Source organism: Theropithecus gelada, chromosome 7a (assembly GCF_003255815.1).
Source record: "Theropithecus gelada isolate Dixy chromosome 7a, Tgel_1.0, whole genome shotgun sequence".
Lineage (NCBI taxonomy): Eukaryota > Metazoa > Chordata > Mammalia > Primates > Cercopithecidae > Theropithecus > Theropithecus gelada.
The window spans coordinates 14,332,766-14,347,725 of record NC_037674.1 but is presented as its reverse complement, the minus strand read 5'-3'; the positions used below and the strand labels follow the sequence as shown (position 1 = coordinate 14,347,725).

Sequence of the window (14,960 nt, the reverse complement as noted above, 5' to 3'; positions counted from 1 at the left end):
GAAAAAAAAAAAAAAAAAAAAAAAAAAAAAAAAAAAAAAAACCAAGGAATGAGGAAGGGAACCCAGACTAAATATGAAAAGAAGAAAATAAAACATCCATTTTCAAATCATAAGACAAGAAAAAACAGGGGCAGGAACTGGTCGTTAAAGATATTGTTTTTATAGGACTCGTGGCAACTAGAAATTCGCTTTATGTATAAAAGACAAATACATTCATTGATTGGAAACTGCATAAAAATTACAGCATTTCATTTCTGTTTTCTTGTTTTAAATTATAAATTCATTCTTGTCTTCATAACATTTTCTGTGATTTGGTCATTTTCTATTTTGACTAGTGAAAGATTCTCCTACAAACTCAGAGTATGAATTGGCTGAATTGTACAAGTGGAATAGAGGAAAAACTCTCCTTCACTCACCCTTTTATATTTAGCCCTTTCTTTTACGTGGCCCTTAGAGAGCTACCCAAATCCTTTCATTATCAAGTATAAGACCCTTTACAATTTCAAGGGTAGCCAATGTCCCACCACACTTTCAGACCCCATCTCAGTTTCGTTCTTGGCCTCGGTCTCATTTAACTTCCTTTGTTTTCATCTCCTGTTCTTTCCCTTGGCAAATGTTGATGTGCTAGGAATATAGCAGTGAAGAAACAGAACAAAAATCTCAGCCATTATTTAAATAGGAGAGACAGGCAATAAGGAAAATAAATACAATATATTTTGTTTCATGGTGATAGGTTAAGGAAAAAATAAAACGAAAAGGTGAATGGTTGTTGTGTTTGCCTGGGTAGACTGTGTTAAGGACTTCCTCCTTGAGTAAAGCAAGCCCTATGACTATTGGTGGTCGGAGGGCAAGTGATACCAGGATGCTTGTTCTTTTGTTAGTTCTCAACCAACACACAAGCAACTTGACACCAAACAGCTGCTTGACACCAGATCAAGGAACAGTGATCTTGTTTAATATGCTTTGTGTTCACTGTGGCAGGCATTGTGAGGGAAGTAAAAAAGTAACAGAAATAAAAGATAACTTTGTTTTTATTTTGAAACTCCAAATAGATTCCACTTTCTTGAGGGTAGAAATCAGCAGAATGAATCATCATATGCTTTGAAAGCTTGACAGAAACCATGCTGTAGAAAAACTGTGTCACAAGTAGGACATCAGAGAAGGTTCCATCTAGTAGCTCGCTTATGATCTAAGATCTGAGCTTTAAAAACCGTGACATGGGTGACTGGAAAAGGACATTGGAGATGAGGAGAACAACAGGACTCTGTAGTCCCGAATTCCTCAACAGAGTTTTAAAATAATCTATGAGCCAATGCATTTGGAGCTCCAAGATAATTTCCAAACTTGTCTCCAACTCGCTCTGCCACTTTCACCCCACCATACCTTGTCTCCTTTCTTCATGCCTAATTTTCTCTTTGGTAGTTTGGATAATTCAGTACTCAGGATCATGTTCTTTTCAATGTTATTTTCCTAAGAACTTTATGAGCACCAGGCTCTTCATAGGCTACTGAAATGAGGAAAGCTCTGACCCTCCATTCAAGGAGCTGCTAAGCTGGTAAGTGAGCTAACAACTATCCAACGATGGCATATAATGCTCACTCTTTCACAAAATCTGTTCTCCCTTGTTTTGTTTTCCCAGAAGAAGCCACATTTCCAGTCTCCTTTGTAGGTAAAGGTAGCTTCAGCTGTGGCCAGTGAGGCATATTCCAGAACTCTTGCCTAAAATTCATCTTTACTTGATTTCTACTTCTGGTACAAAACCAGCCTACTTAGGACAAATAAATAGAAAATTAGACAAAATATATACAACAAATCTTTCAGACATTGAGAGAACAGGCAGAGTGGGACTGTGATCACTGAGAAAAGGGAAACAGAGGTGAAGCCTACTATTGCCCTTGCTTTCTGCCTGTAGACAATTTCTGGAAGATGGCAAGGGCAGAAAGATCCCAAGCAATGCAAAGGAAATGTCGCTAAGCTGAAACGACAAATATTGAATTTGTGGGAGGCTGAGGCAGCCAGAATTTACGGGCAAATTATTGGAGAGTAACAATTTCTGCAGAGAAATATGCACAAAGGCCCCCTTAACGATGCATGGATGCAACAAAACTCCACAAAGCTGCACAAATAGTAACTGCTGAGGAAAAAAACTATGGGAACTGTAACCTGAACAACTCCCAGAGTTTAAGCAAGGTTAAGAGATACTCAAATCCCTTCCAGCAGAGCGGAGAAACCCATTTAGCCTCAGGGAAGTCAGTAAAGAACCTAGAGAATCAGGCATTGATAGTTTTGCTTAATTAGCCCTAGAGTTAGGGCTACTTTGGACAACCCTAACAAAGCTTAAAAACAAGTTTTGAATGCATTAATGTGATTTGCAAATAACTTAATTGCCTAACAAGACAAACCTTAGCCCTCCTTAGAGAAAAATAATAATAAACCACTATTATAAAATGTATAATGTTATTCAATAAAAATTCACTAGACAAGCAAAGAAACACCATATTATTACCTCAAAACAGAAGAAAATAAGAAGCAGAATCAGAAGTGACAGAAATAATGGAATTATAAGAGAATAATTTAAAATCAACTATTATAAATGTGATCAATATTTCCTAAAGGACAAGATAGTCATAATCATAATAAAGAAATCAATAAGAATACTTTCCAGAAATAAAAATACAATATCTGAAATAAAATTTTTCTTAATAGGATTAATAGTAGATTGATACTGCAGAAGAAAAGATTAGTAAAAATGAAGACACAGCAATTGAAACGAAATTGAAGCACAAGAAGGAAAAGAAGAAAAAATAGACTCAGGGACCTGTGGGACAATATCAAACAATCAACACATGCAAGATTGTTTTCTGAAAGGAGTTGGAAAAAAAAGGTGCATAAAATTTTTTTTTAGTAAATGCTGAGGTCTGACCCGCAGACCCAGGCTGCATGATGGATGAATAATGTACTCAAACACCGGTATTCAGTGAAAGAGCAGCTAGGGGGCCAGGCCACTCACAGAAAGAGTTGTAGCAGCCGCATGCCCTGACTAGCTGGCCCTGAGGGCATTTATTCACCACAGATTTAATGACAATGGCTTTGAGTCAACACACTTGTGGATAGTTAATGTGGTCGCCCTCCCCAGAGAAAGCAGTCCTACAAATGATAGAAGTTGGTCTTAGGACCACATGAGTAAACAAGCTCTTTAGATAAACTCCGTTACATTCCTTTGTACCTACTCTAAGCTATTAGCTCACTGTAAGAGGATTAGGCTGTTTTCAGCCATAACTCTCTTCTGAGGCTGTTACAAAACCTTCCTGCCTTCAAAGGAGGTTTGCTTCTCCTTCCTTTAATTTCCTCTGACAATTTTTCCCACCACCCTGACATCTCCCCCTTTTCTGTTTTTAGCATCAGGTTTTGTTGGAGAGTACAGATGTATGCAGCAACAGGTCTGTCAGGCGTGGTGGTCACTGCCTGTATTCCAGCTTTGCATCCTAGAATTAGTAAATAACATAAGACAAACATGAGTATAATCAGCAACATTCTTTGCCAATCAAGGAGTGACCTGTATTGTTACTTGGCAATCTAGTTTCATGTGTGCTGTTACTAAGGAACCCCATTGCGGGTATGTTAATCCCTCTCAGTTAAGTAGTCGCATTGTTAGAAGCTGGGAAAGGGGGTGTTTGTCAAAGCAACAGGGCAGAAGAAAGGCAGATTTAAGAGATGAGCCCAATAGAGTGTAGCAGGTACTGGTTGTAGGCAAAATGAGAGAATAAAAAGGAATAAATTATTTGGAGTGAATGGTGTTAGTGTTTGAAGCAGGATTTGCTTTGCCTTCTGAGTTGTCTTCTTCAACATTCTGTCTGGGGCATGTGTCATCCACAGAAGCCGCACTGTCTGGGGCTGCGAGTCCTGTAGGGTCATTTTCTTCATTTCTGGTACTGGGTTGGGTCCTAGCCATGTCATAATATGGTTTGATGCATCGTGCTGGAATCCAAAGAGGACCTGAGGGGGTATGAACACAAGCATATCCTCTTTCCCATGTTAGCAAATCATTTGGACCACACCATTCATTACTGTTTACATCTTACCATAAAACTGCAGGTTTTATGTCTTGAGAGGTTTTAGCGAAGTGCTTTTCTACAGCTGATTGGAATTTATTATCTAAATTTAAAAAATTAAGCGGTGCTCTACACATTCAGAGAAACTTCTCTAGTAACAAACTATAGAAATGATCCCTGAAAGTATAGTCTTTGGGAAAGTTGAAATTGTTATAGTTAAGTTTCTCCAATTTTGGTGGAAAAGTTGATGCAACTGGGTGGCTTGGTCAAGCAGTGATGTCATAACCTGCAGGTCTGCTTGATCCTTGCTGTAAGCCAATGGGCCAGGCAGTGAGCTGTAGGCTCAAATATGTGTGATAAAAATAGGATGTGTATGTTGATCTAGCAATTACTGAAGTCAGAGAAAAAGAACATGTGGGGCTGGCTCCAGAGTAGACTTAATTAGTGCTGTCTCAAGGTTCTGCAATAAATAAACAGAGTAAGGCCAGGCGTGGTGGCTCATGCCTGTAATCCCAGCACTTTGGGAGGCTGAGTTGGGTGGATCATGAGGTCAGGAGTTCAAGACCAGCCTGGCCAAGATAGTGAAACCCGATCTCTACTAAAAATACAAAAATTAGCCAGGTGCAGTGGCAGGTGCCTGAAATCGCATCTACTTAGAAGGCTGAGGCAGGAGAATCGCTTGAACCTGGGTGGCAGAGGTTGCAGTGAGCCGAGACTGTGCCACTGCACTCCAGCCTGGGCAACAGAGTGAGACTGTCTCAAAACAAACAAACAAACAAACAGAGTAAGCAGAGTCACTAACAATATTGATGGGCTGAGCAGAAAAAGTCTCCAAAGCCAATATTAAGGCTCCAACCTCAGCTCTTTGAGTGCTAGTAAACTCAGATCAAGTGAGGGAATTATGTGGTCTTCACCAGACGGCCACTTTTCCATGTTTACCCGTGCATCAGTAACAGTGTTAAGGCATTAGGTATGGGGGAGAGAACTACTTTTGTAGGCATAATTATAGGAGTATGAGATAAGAACTGAAGCAGTTTGTCAGCAGGGAGGGTATGTTCTAAATCGCCTGTGTCATCAGTGAGTGGTATCTGAAGATCTAAAGACAGGAGCAATACTGCTTCAAATTGCCTTTTGCTCAAAGGAATTCTTATGACATCAAGGTCATAACCTAGCAACTGATTGCATCATCTGCAGCCTGAATAGATGACTTTACTAAGTAGCTAGGTATAGGGAGAGAGTGTTTTAGTCCCAGTATGTGAGCAAAAAACCCATTCTAAAAAGTGCAGTCCTGGGGTCATCTGTCCTATTAACCCTGTAGGGGAATATTTAGTGGGAAAAATAAACAACTGGACAGAATATTGGGTGTCCACGCAATCCATTTGCCTTTGGGAAATAGCTTGCTCTATTTCTTCAATTTCCCTTTTTGCTGCAGCAGTAAAATACCTGGGAGAATCCAGGGCTATATTGCCCCTTAAGATAGAAAACAGGTTTTGCAACTTATCAGTAGATATGCCCAAGATGGGGCAAAGCCAGTTATTACTGCCCAATAATTTTTGATTATCATGTAAGGTATGTAAGTTGCTAGTATTTAATTTAACCTTTTGAGTTCTTACTGACTGGGAAGTTAGTATATACCCAAGATATTTTCAAAGAGAAGACATCTGTACTTTTTCAGAAGCTATGATTAAACCTCTTAGGTGTGTATTCTTCACAACAGAGGTATATAAATTTACAAGTACTGGCTCCTTTGGGGCTGCTAATAAAATATCCATAAAATGAATAATCTTGCAATCAGGAATTTCTTTTCTACTGGGGGGCAAAGCTTGATTTGCATGATACTGACACATGGTAGGACTGTTTAGCATCCCTTGAGGAAGCACTTTGCAATGAAATCAGCAAGTTGGCCTCTCATTATTGATAGCTGGTATTGTAAATGCAAATTTTTTGTCCTGTTCTGCTAGGGGAATAGTATAAAAACAGTCTTTTAAGTCAATAATAATTATAGATCATCTTAAGGAATCACTGCAGGGGAGGGAAGGGCCCATTGAATGGGCCCCATAGGTTGCAAATTTGCATTAATAGCATATAAGTTATGCAAAAGTGTCCATTTACCAGACTTTTGGGGAATGACAAAAATAAGCGAATTCCAAGGGCTGTTTGATGGTTCTATATGGCCAGCTTTTAATTGCTCCTCAACTAATTCATGGGCTCTTTAGTTTGTCTCCCTTCAGAGGTTACTGTTTTACTTAAATTGGATATGGAGAGAGCCACATTAGGGGTAAGGGAGAAATAATAGTGGCCATTATTAGAAAAGGGTTTTTTAAATTCTTAAATTTTAGCAGAGAATTATAATCTGGGATATCGCTTGTATACAAGGAACACATGAAATTTTGCCATGGGCTTCCCGTGGAGCTGGAGGGCAGCAGTGTGGTCCCTGGGCAGCAGATGCCCTTCATTAAGTTGAAGACATTTCCTTCTCTCCCTAGTTTGGTAAGAATTTTATTCAAGAAGAACATTACATTTTGTCAAATTATTTGAAAGTATACATTGAGATTATTTTATGTTTTCCCCTTATTTTGTCTATTAGTATGAGCTATGGTTGGGGATAATTGACCACAAAAGAACCAAAAAAGCTTTTCTGGATTCATGAGAATTTTCTGGGTCTTGATTATTGCTGGTATCTGTAATCTAATTGTGGATTTAAAATGTGTGCATTTTCTTGTATGTTATACTTTTACATAATTTATTTTAAAAATACATTTGGATTGCATTCTTGTCACCTTATTGTGTTATATCTTCCCCCCTTCTGCTGCCTAAAATTTGTGCATAGTGATCAGAGCTCTAGCTGCCATCTTACACCTTATCATCTGATAAGAGGATGACAGGCATGGATGCAAGGAATCCTAGTCTCTAAGAGCTCTGAGAAACTAAGCGCAATATCTAGTTTTGCACTGACTACTTCTAGATTTTTACCTGAGAGAAAAATAAACCTCAAAAATATTAACCTACTGTTACCTTTTGGCAATCCTAATTTTAAATACTGAAATAACTGAGTGCAATATGGTACCATGAACATTTGATGCAGAGGAAGTACCAGGAACATTTAATAAAGTACATGATGAGTTATAACTAGTTGGATTTCAGTAAAAACACTGTTGGCAAGCGGTGCAGGGTAGGGGGCAGGGGGAGAGAGAGAAAGATTTGAAGTGGACCTTAGAAGTGAATATAATTTTAGTAGACAAATGTTGAGGAAACCAGCCCCACACCACCCAGCGGGTACCCTGAGTCCGGCAGAGACAAGAATCAGAAAGAGACAGAATAAGTGTTTAAAAGGTGGGTACAGGGGACCAGAGTGTCAGAGGCTTGCTCATGGCCCGAGCTCTTGGCCTCCACCCAATTTATTGGTTTACAAGATCTTTGTTCTTAGGGCAGATGGAAGGGTGAGGAAGGGATGAGGAAAAGGATTAATCAGTGAAGGAGAACTTGTAGATGTATAGCAGTGGCATTTTCTGTGAATTTCCTTGAGCAAAGGCGTGTGTCTAAACTACTTAAGATCTTTAACTTATCGGGACTGAAATGGGTGGGAGCAGGTTTCAGGAGGAGCCAAGATGTTTGATTATACTCCAGTGCTTCAAGGGAGTGTTATCTTCCTGAGCAACCTGTGGAATGCCACTGAGTGGTTATGCTCTTGGGGCATAAAGACATGAAGGCAATAAGGAGACTTTTCTCCTCAGAGGCTGCCCATGGCTTCCCATGGGTGTCTCACACAGGGGATACCAACTCAACTGGCACACCAGAAACTCTCTTTCCCACAACAAATGTGGTAGAAAAGCATTCAAGGAAAAAGACTGTCATTAAAATAGGTGCACAGATGATGAGAGGTAGAAGCATTCTAGAGGTAGAAGGTGATGTAGGGAACATGTAGGAAAATAAAAGGACAAAGGGCTAAGCAGTTATGCTAGACTGCTCTGGAGAACCTGACTGGAGAGCTGGGATTCATTAAACTGTAAGAAGTCAAGAAAGTTTTCTGGGCAGTGAAGTAATAGGTAAAATTAACCCATGGCAGCCCAGAGAGAAGCAGCAGAATAAATTCAGGGAAAGCAGAAAGTATGCATAAGAAGCAAAACATTTAGGGCCGGGTGCGGTGGCTCAAGCCTGTAATCCCAGCACTTTGGGAGGCCGAGACGGGCGGATCACGAGGTCAGGAGATTGAGACCATCCTGGCTAACACGGGAAACCCCATCTCTACTAAAAAATACAAAAAAACTAGCTGGGCGAGGTGGCGGGTGTCTGTAGTCCCAGCTACTCGGGAGGCTGAGGCAGGAGAATGGCCTAAACCCAGGAGGCAGAGCTTGCAGTGAGCTGAGATCTGGCCACTGCACTCCAGCCTGGCCGACAGAGCAAGGCTCCATCTCAAAAAAAACAAACAAAAAAAAAGAAGAAAACATTTAATTTAGCTAAAACCTGGGATGTGTTGAGAGGAATTGGGTACGGAATAGAATAACAACTTTGAATTATTGGCTTGGTGTGAACTTATGTCTTTAAAAAGTATAAGTGATTATTTCTGACTTAAAATCAATTTGCCTATAGAATGATATAGGAGTTACATATTAGAATTAGTAAGGCAGTGTGGATGAAAATACAAGATTGGAGTCTGTTAACATAGTACAGACAAAAGAAAATAAGAATCAGGATCAAAAAAGAAGGTAGGAAAGTTTGTGTAGTAATGAAATCAGGATGTGGAGAATGATTACATGTGAGGGACCCTGGGTAAGAGATGAGTCGAGGCTGGCTTTGAGGGTGCAAGTCTGAGATAGTCACTCAACCAAGAATGATGCAACAGGGGTAGTGATGTTCAGGATATAATTCCTCCATCCAACCCTGGGTTGTGACACCCTTCTTTAGAGAAATTAAATTATTCTGCCTATGCTGATACATGGAAAGAAGGGGAGAAGTGTAAAATGCAGAAAATACTAAGATAAATATGGGAGACAGGGTTATTGAAGTTTCAAAAGGAGAAAAGATTTTAGAATAGGGCAAATCTATGTTTGAAGAGATAATCGCTAATAATTTTCAAAGCAATGAAAGATACCAAGCAACAAATGTAGGTAGCTTTACAAATATCAAGCAGGTAAAAATTGTATAAAGAAAACATCACATAAGTATATAATACAAAATAAAAACATTCAAAACAGAAGACAATTTAAGTCTGACAGCTGACTTATTAATAGCAAAGATGGGAGTCAGTAAGCAATGGGAGAATTTCCTCAAAGTGTTTAAAGAAAATAATCACCAACCTAGCATACACTTCTATCCCCATTGAATACATGCTTTAAAAGGAAAGGCAATAAAACCTTGCCAAACAAAACCTCAGATAATCTATCATTAGTGAAATAGCCCTAAAGGAAATAATAAAGGGTCTTCTGCAGGCAAAAGGAAAAGATGCCAGATGGAAAAATAATAATGAAATAATTAATGAAGAAGAATATAAACAACAAAAATATGAGCCAGTGCTTTTCCCACTGTGCAACTTTCCCTCTCTGTACTTTACTAGTCCATATAATCAGCTCCACTGGTAACAGCATGCACATTGATTATCTCTGCTTTCTATATGATGTGTCAACCTTGGTGAACCCTTACTCTAAATAGGTATGTTTTCCAGACTGTTAGGAATAGATCTTTTAAAATACTGAGATATTTTAATTGTAACCATTTGAAATTGACACTTCCAAACACATAATATACATTTCTATTTTTCATAAAAAGACATGGTAATTGTTTATTTTGGCATTATTTTATAAGATAAGGATGGGCCCATGGATGGGTGTAGTGTAATTTTTCTCCCACATTAAGTAAACTAACACTTTCATGTACTGAGTCACCTGTCACTTTAGTCAATAAGCCTACCTCTAATAGCTTCTCAAACTATAATTTGATATTTCTAACCTGCTGTGGAATCAGAAAACAAGTGATCAGGGTTAGTATCTGTTTGTTTATCAAACCTACAAATACTAGATGCAGTATGAATTTTTTGGAGGGAGAAAAATGGCAAGCTATTTCCAAATTTTTTTTTTTTATAAATTAGGTTTAATCTTGATAACTAAACTTTTAATACCCATTATTCATGAATATGTATACAAAAATTATCAGTGAGACAACCACTAGAATTAGAAAACACATTAGCAAAGAGAATTCAACATTATATTAAGAAAATGATACACTATAACCAAACAGGATTTATTCTAAGATAATTCAGCATATTAATAGATACAAAGAGGAGAAACATAATAATTTCCAGATACTGACAAAGTGGCTGAAAGAATTCTCTAATCATGCTAAGGAAGTGTTAACATGATTAGAGAATTCTTTCTACCACTTTGTCAACATCTGTGGAAAAGGAAGCAGTAAGAAATGCTTCCTTAACATGATTAGTCCTCAACTCAGCGTCTCACCTACTTAGTGGGGAAATACTGGAAACTTTCCACTAAAACCGGAAACAAGACAAGGATGGCCACTATCCACTACTATTCAACATAGTAATAGAGATATTTACCAATGTGATTTGGCAAAAGAAGACAGAGAAATAGAATTTAAAAATAAACAAAATTGCTTCCATTTTCAGATCATATGATACCATACATGAACAATTCAAGAAAATGATAAAAAACTCAAGAAAAATAATTTAGTAAAGTAACATAAAAGGTAAACAACATTAAAAAATCACATTTACAAACAATAACCAGTTGGGAGGTATAATGGAAGGCAACCCCATACTTACAACATCAATAAAAACAGAACATAGGAAAGACAAGCCTTCCTGAGGAAACTGTGAAAACACACACCTGTGAAGGATGCAAGTAGACTTGAACAAATTTTTCATTTTAATAATTTTAAATTTATTTAAAAATCTTTAGATATTTAAACATATTTAAAACATTATAATTACTAATTGAATATTAAATAAAATATTTATATATAATAGTTTTAGTAGTTTTAAATTTACTACAACACCTCTATACTTAAAATAATTTCACTGGCACATGAAAGACAGACCAAATAGAACAAAATTTAATGTCCCTAAATAGTCCTAGGAACATGTAGAAATTTAGCATAATGCTATAAATTATATGTAATGAGTTTATCTGAGTTTCTAAAATGATTCTAAAACAATTTTATGTGCATAAGAAGACTGAACAAAAGAATGAGTTCTTTCTGTGGGAAAAGAAAGTTAAAAATATAGAATCTCTGTAGAAAAGGAAAAACTCTGTAGTGTTTGATTGGATTATAGAAAATATAGACACACAGATGTAGATAGATTAGATGTAGTGGTAGATGTAGTTATTTCCCAGCTCTGTCAACTGCAAGGGACTTAAGGTAGTGATATCCAATAGAAAGAAGCATAGCTAGTATTTAGGTCCTGATATCTAAACACTATTTCATTTTTTTATAAAAGGAACTAATGATTCTTGGAGAAATGCTAATTCTAGGATTACAGCAGGAAAAGTTGGTGGTATTTTTGACCACAAAGTTTTGGTGTTGTGCCACAAATTAAAGGAGTGCTCAAAATCTGATGGGGCTATGTCAAAATGACACAGTAATCAGCTCAAAAGAGCTTTTCACTGACCAAATTTAGATAATTTTGAGCACGAAAGTGAAATATTTCAGTAATATAACATATTGAAAAAAAAGTGAATTCACAAGTTGATACTTATCCAATAAATAAGAACAAATGTACAAATGAATGAGTGGATATAAGAAATGGGAAATAAAACCCTTATTTATAGAACAGTACCAACTAATAATGTATAAGATATGATAGAATATGAAAATCTTCATTTTCCAATTATTGTAGTCATAATTGATTATGTAAAGAATCATCCTGGGGGGAGGGGTTGCATTGGGAGTTATACCTGATGTAAATGACGAGTTGATGGGTGCTGACGAGATGATGGGTGCAGCACACCAACATGGCACAAGTATACATATATATGTAACAAACCTGCACGTTATGCACATGTACCCTAGAACTTAAAGTATAATAATAATAAATTAAAAAAAAAAAAGAATCATCCATGGAAGCTAAAATCATTGGTTAAAATATTGTCAAGAAACAGGATATCCACTCAGTCGCAGATTATCAGTTATCAATTACATAGTAGGAAAGACAACTTTATAAGGAAATTTTTTTGTTGTTTTTATTTTTAGTTCCAGGGCATATGTGCAGATGTGCAGATTTGTTACATAGGTAAATGTATGCCATGATGGTCTGCTGCACCAATCAACCCATCACCTAGGTATTATGCCCAGCATGCATTAGCTATTTTTCCTAATGTTCTCCCTCCCTGACCCCACCTCACCCCGACAGGTCCCAGTGTGTGTTGCTCCTCTCCCTGTGTCCATGTGTTCTCATTGTTCAGCTCCTACTTATAAGTGAGAATATGTGGTGTTTGGTTTTCTGTTCCTGTGTTAGTTTGCTGAGGATAATGGCTTCCATCTTCATCGATGTCCCTGCAAAGGACATGATCTCATTCCTTTTTATGGCTGCATAATATTCCATGGCGTATATGTACCACATTTTCTTTATCTAGTCTATTGCTGATGGGCATTTAGGTTGATGCCATGTCTTTGCTATTGTGAATAGTGCTGCAACGAACATACATGTGCATGTATCTTTGGAACAGAATGATTTATATTCCTTTGGGTACATATCCAGTATGGGATTCTGGGTCAAATGGTATTTCTGGTTTTAGATCTTTGAGGAATCACCACAGTGTCCTCCACAATGGTTGAACTAATTTTACATTCCCGTCAATGGTGTAAAAGCGTTCCTAATTCTCCACAACCTTGCCAGCATCTGTTGTTTCTTGACTTTTTAATACTGGCCATTGTGACTGGCGTGAGATGGTATCTCATTGTGGTTCTGGTTTGTATTTCTCTAATGATCAGTGATGTTGAGCTTTTTTTCATGTTTGTTGTCTGCATAAATGTCTGCTTTTTAGAAGTGTCTGTTCATGTCATTTGCCCACTTTTTAATGTTTTTTTTTTTTTGTAAATTTGTTTGAGTTCCTTGAAGATTCTGTGTATTAGACCTTTGTTGGATGGACAGATTGTAAAAATTTTCTCCCACTCTGTAGGTTGCCTGTCCACTGTGATCAGTTTTCTTTTTTCTGTGCAGAAGCTCTTTGATTAGACCTCATTTGTCAATTTTTGCTTTTGTTGCAATTGCTTTTAGCAATTTCATCATGAAATCTTTGCCTGTACCAATGTCCTGAATGGTATTGCCTAGATTTTCTTCTAGTGTTTTTATAGTTTTGGATTTTACATTTCAGCCTTTAATCCACCTTGAGTTAATTTTTGTATAAAGTGTGAGGAAGGGGTCCAGTTTCAATTTTCTGCAAATGAATAGCCAGTTCTCCCAGCACCATTTATTAAATAGGGAATTCTTTCCCCATTGCTTTTCTCTGGTTTGTCAAAAATCAGATGGTTGTAGATGTGCAATCTTATTTGAGTTCTCTATTCTGTTCCATTGGTCTGTGTGTCTCTTTTTGTACTAGCACCATGCTGTTTTTGTTATTGTAGCCTTATAACAAAAAGTCTGGTAGTGTGATGCCTCCAGCTTTAGTCTTTTTGCTTAAGATTGTCTTGGTTATACGGGCTCTTTTTTGGTGCCATATGAGTTTTAAAACATTGGTTTTTTTCTAATTTTGTGAAGAATGCCAATGGTAGTTTAATGGTAATAGCATTGAATCTATAAATTACTTTTGGCAATATGGCTATTTTCATGATATTAATTATTCCTATTTATGAGCATGGAATATTTTTCCATTTGTGTGTATCCTCTCCGGTTTCCTTGAGCAGTGGTTTATAGTTTTCCTTGAAGAGGTCAGGTTGATCACTACCCTTGTTAGCTGTGTTCCTAGGTATTTTATTCTCTTTGTAGCAATTGTGAATGGGAGTTCATTCATCATTTGGCTCTCTGCTTGCCTCTTGTTGGTGTATAGGAATGCTTGTTACTTCTGCACATTAATTTTGTATCCTGAGACTTTGCTGAAATTGCTTATAAGTTTAAGAAGCTTTTGTGCTGAGACAAAGAGGTTTTCTAGATACGGGATCATGTTATCTGCAAACAAAAACAATATGACTTTTCCCATTCCTATTTGAATTCCCTTTCTTTCTTTCTCTTGCCTGATTGCCCTGGCCAGAACTTCCAATACTGTGTTGAATAGGAGTGGTGAGAGAGGGCATCCTTTTCTTGTGCCAGTTTTCAAGGAGAATGCTTCCAGCTTTTTCCCATTCAATATAAATGGCTATTATTTTAGGTATCTTCCTTCAATACCTAGTTTATTGACAGTTTTTAAAATGAAGGAATGCTGAATTTTATTGAAAGCCTTTTCTGCATCTATTGAGATAATCATGTGGTTTTTGTCTTTAGATTTGTTTATGTGATGCATTACGTTTATTGATTTGCATATGTTGAACTAGCCTTGCATCCTGGGAATGAAGCCAACTTAATTATGGTGGATAAGCTTTTTGATGTGCTACTGGATTCAATTTGCCAGTATTGAGAATTTGAATTTTTGCATTGATGTTCATCAGTGATATAGGCCTGAAGTTTTCTTTTTTGTTTTATCTCTGCCAGGTTTTGGTATCAGGATAATGCCAGCCTCATAGAATGAGTTAGGGAGGAGTCCCTCCTTTTCAAGTGTCTGTAATAGTTTCAGAAGAAATGGTATCAGCCCCTCTTTGTATTTCTGGTAGAGTTCAGCTATAAATCCATCTGGTCCTGGCCTTTTTTTGGTTGGTAGGCTGTTTATTACTGCCACAATTTCAGAACTTGTTTTTGATCTATTTAGGGATTCAACTTCTTCCTGGTTCTGTCTTGGGAGGGTGAATGTGTCCAGGAATTTA

The 14,960-nt window shown here is 37.4% G+C and overlaps 1 pseudogene; it reads right to left on the bottom strand.

Annotated features, from left to right (window-relative positions):
- Positions 1-4,159: 4,159 nt before the first annotated feature.
- Positions 4,160-4,245, bottom strand: LOC112628215 (annotated as a pseudogene).
- Positions 4,246-14,960: the final 10,715 nt, after the last annotated feature.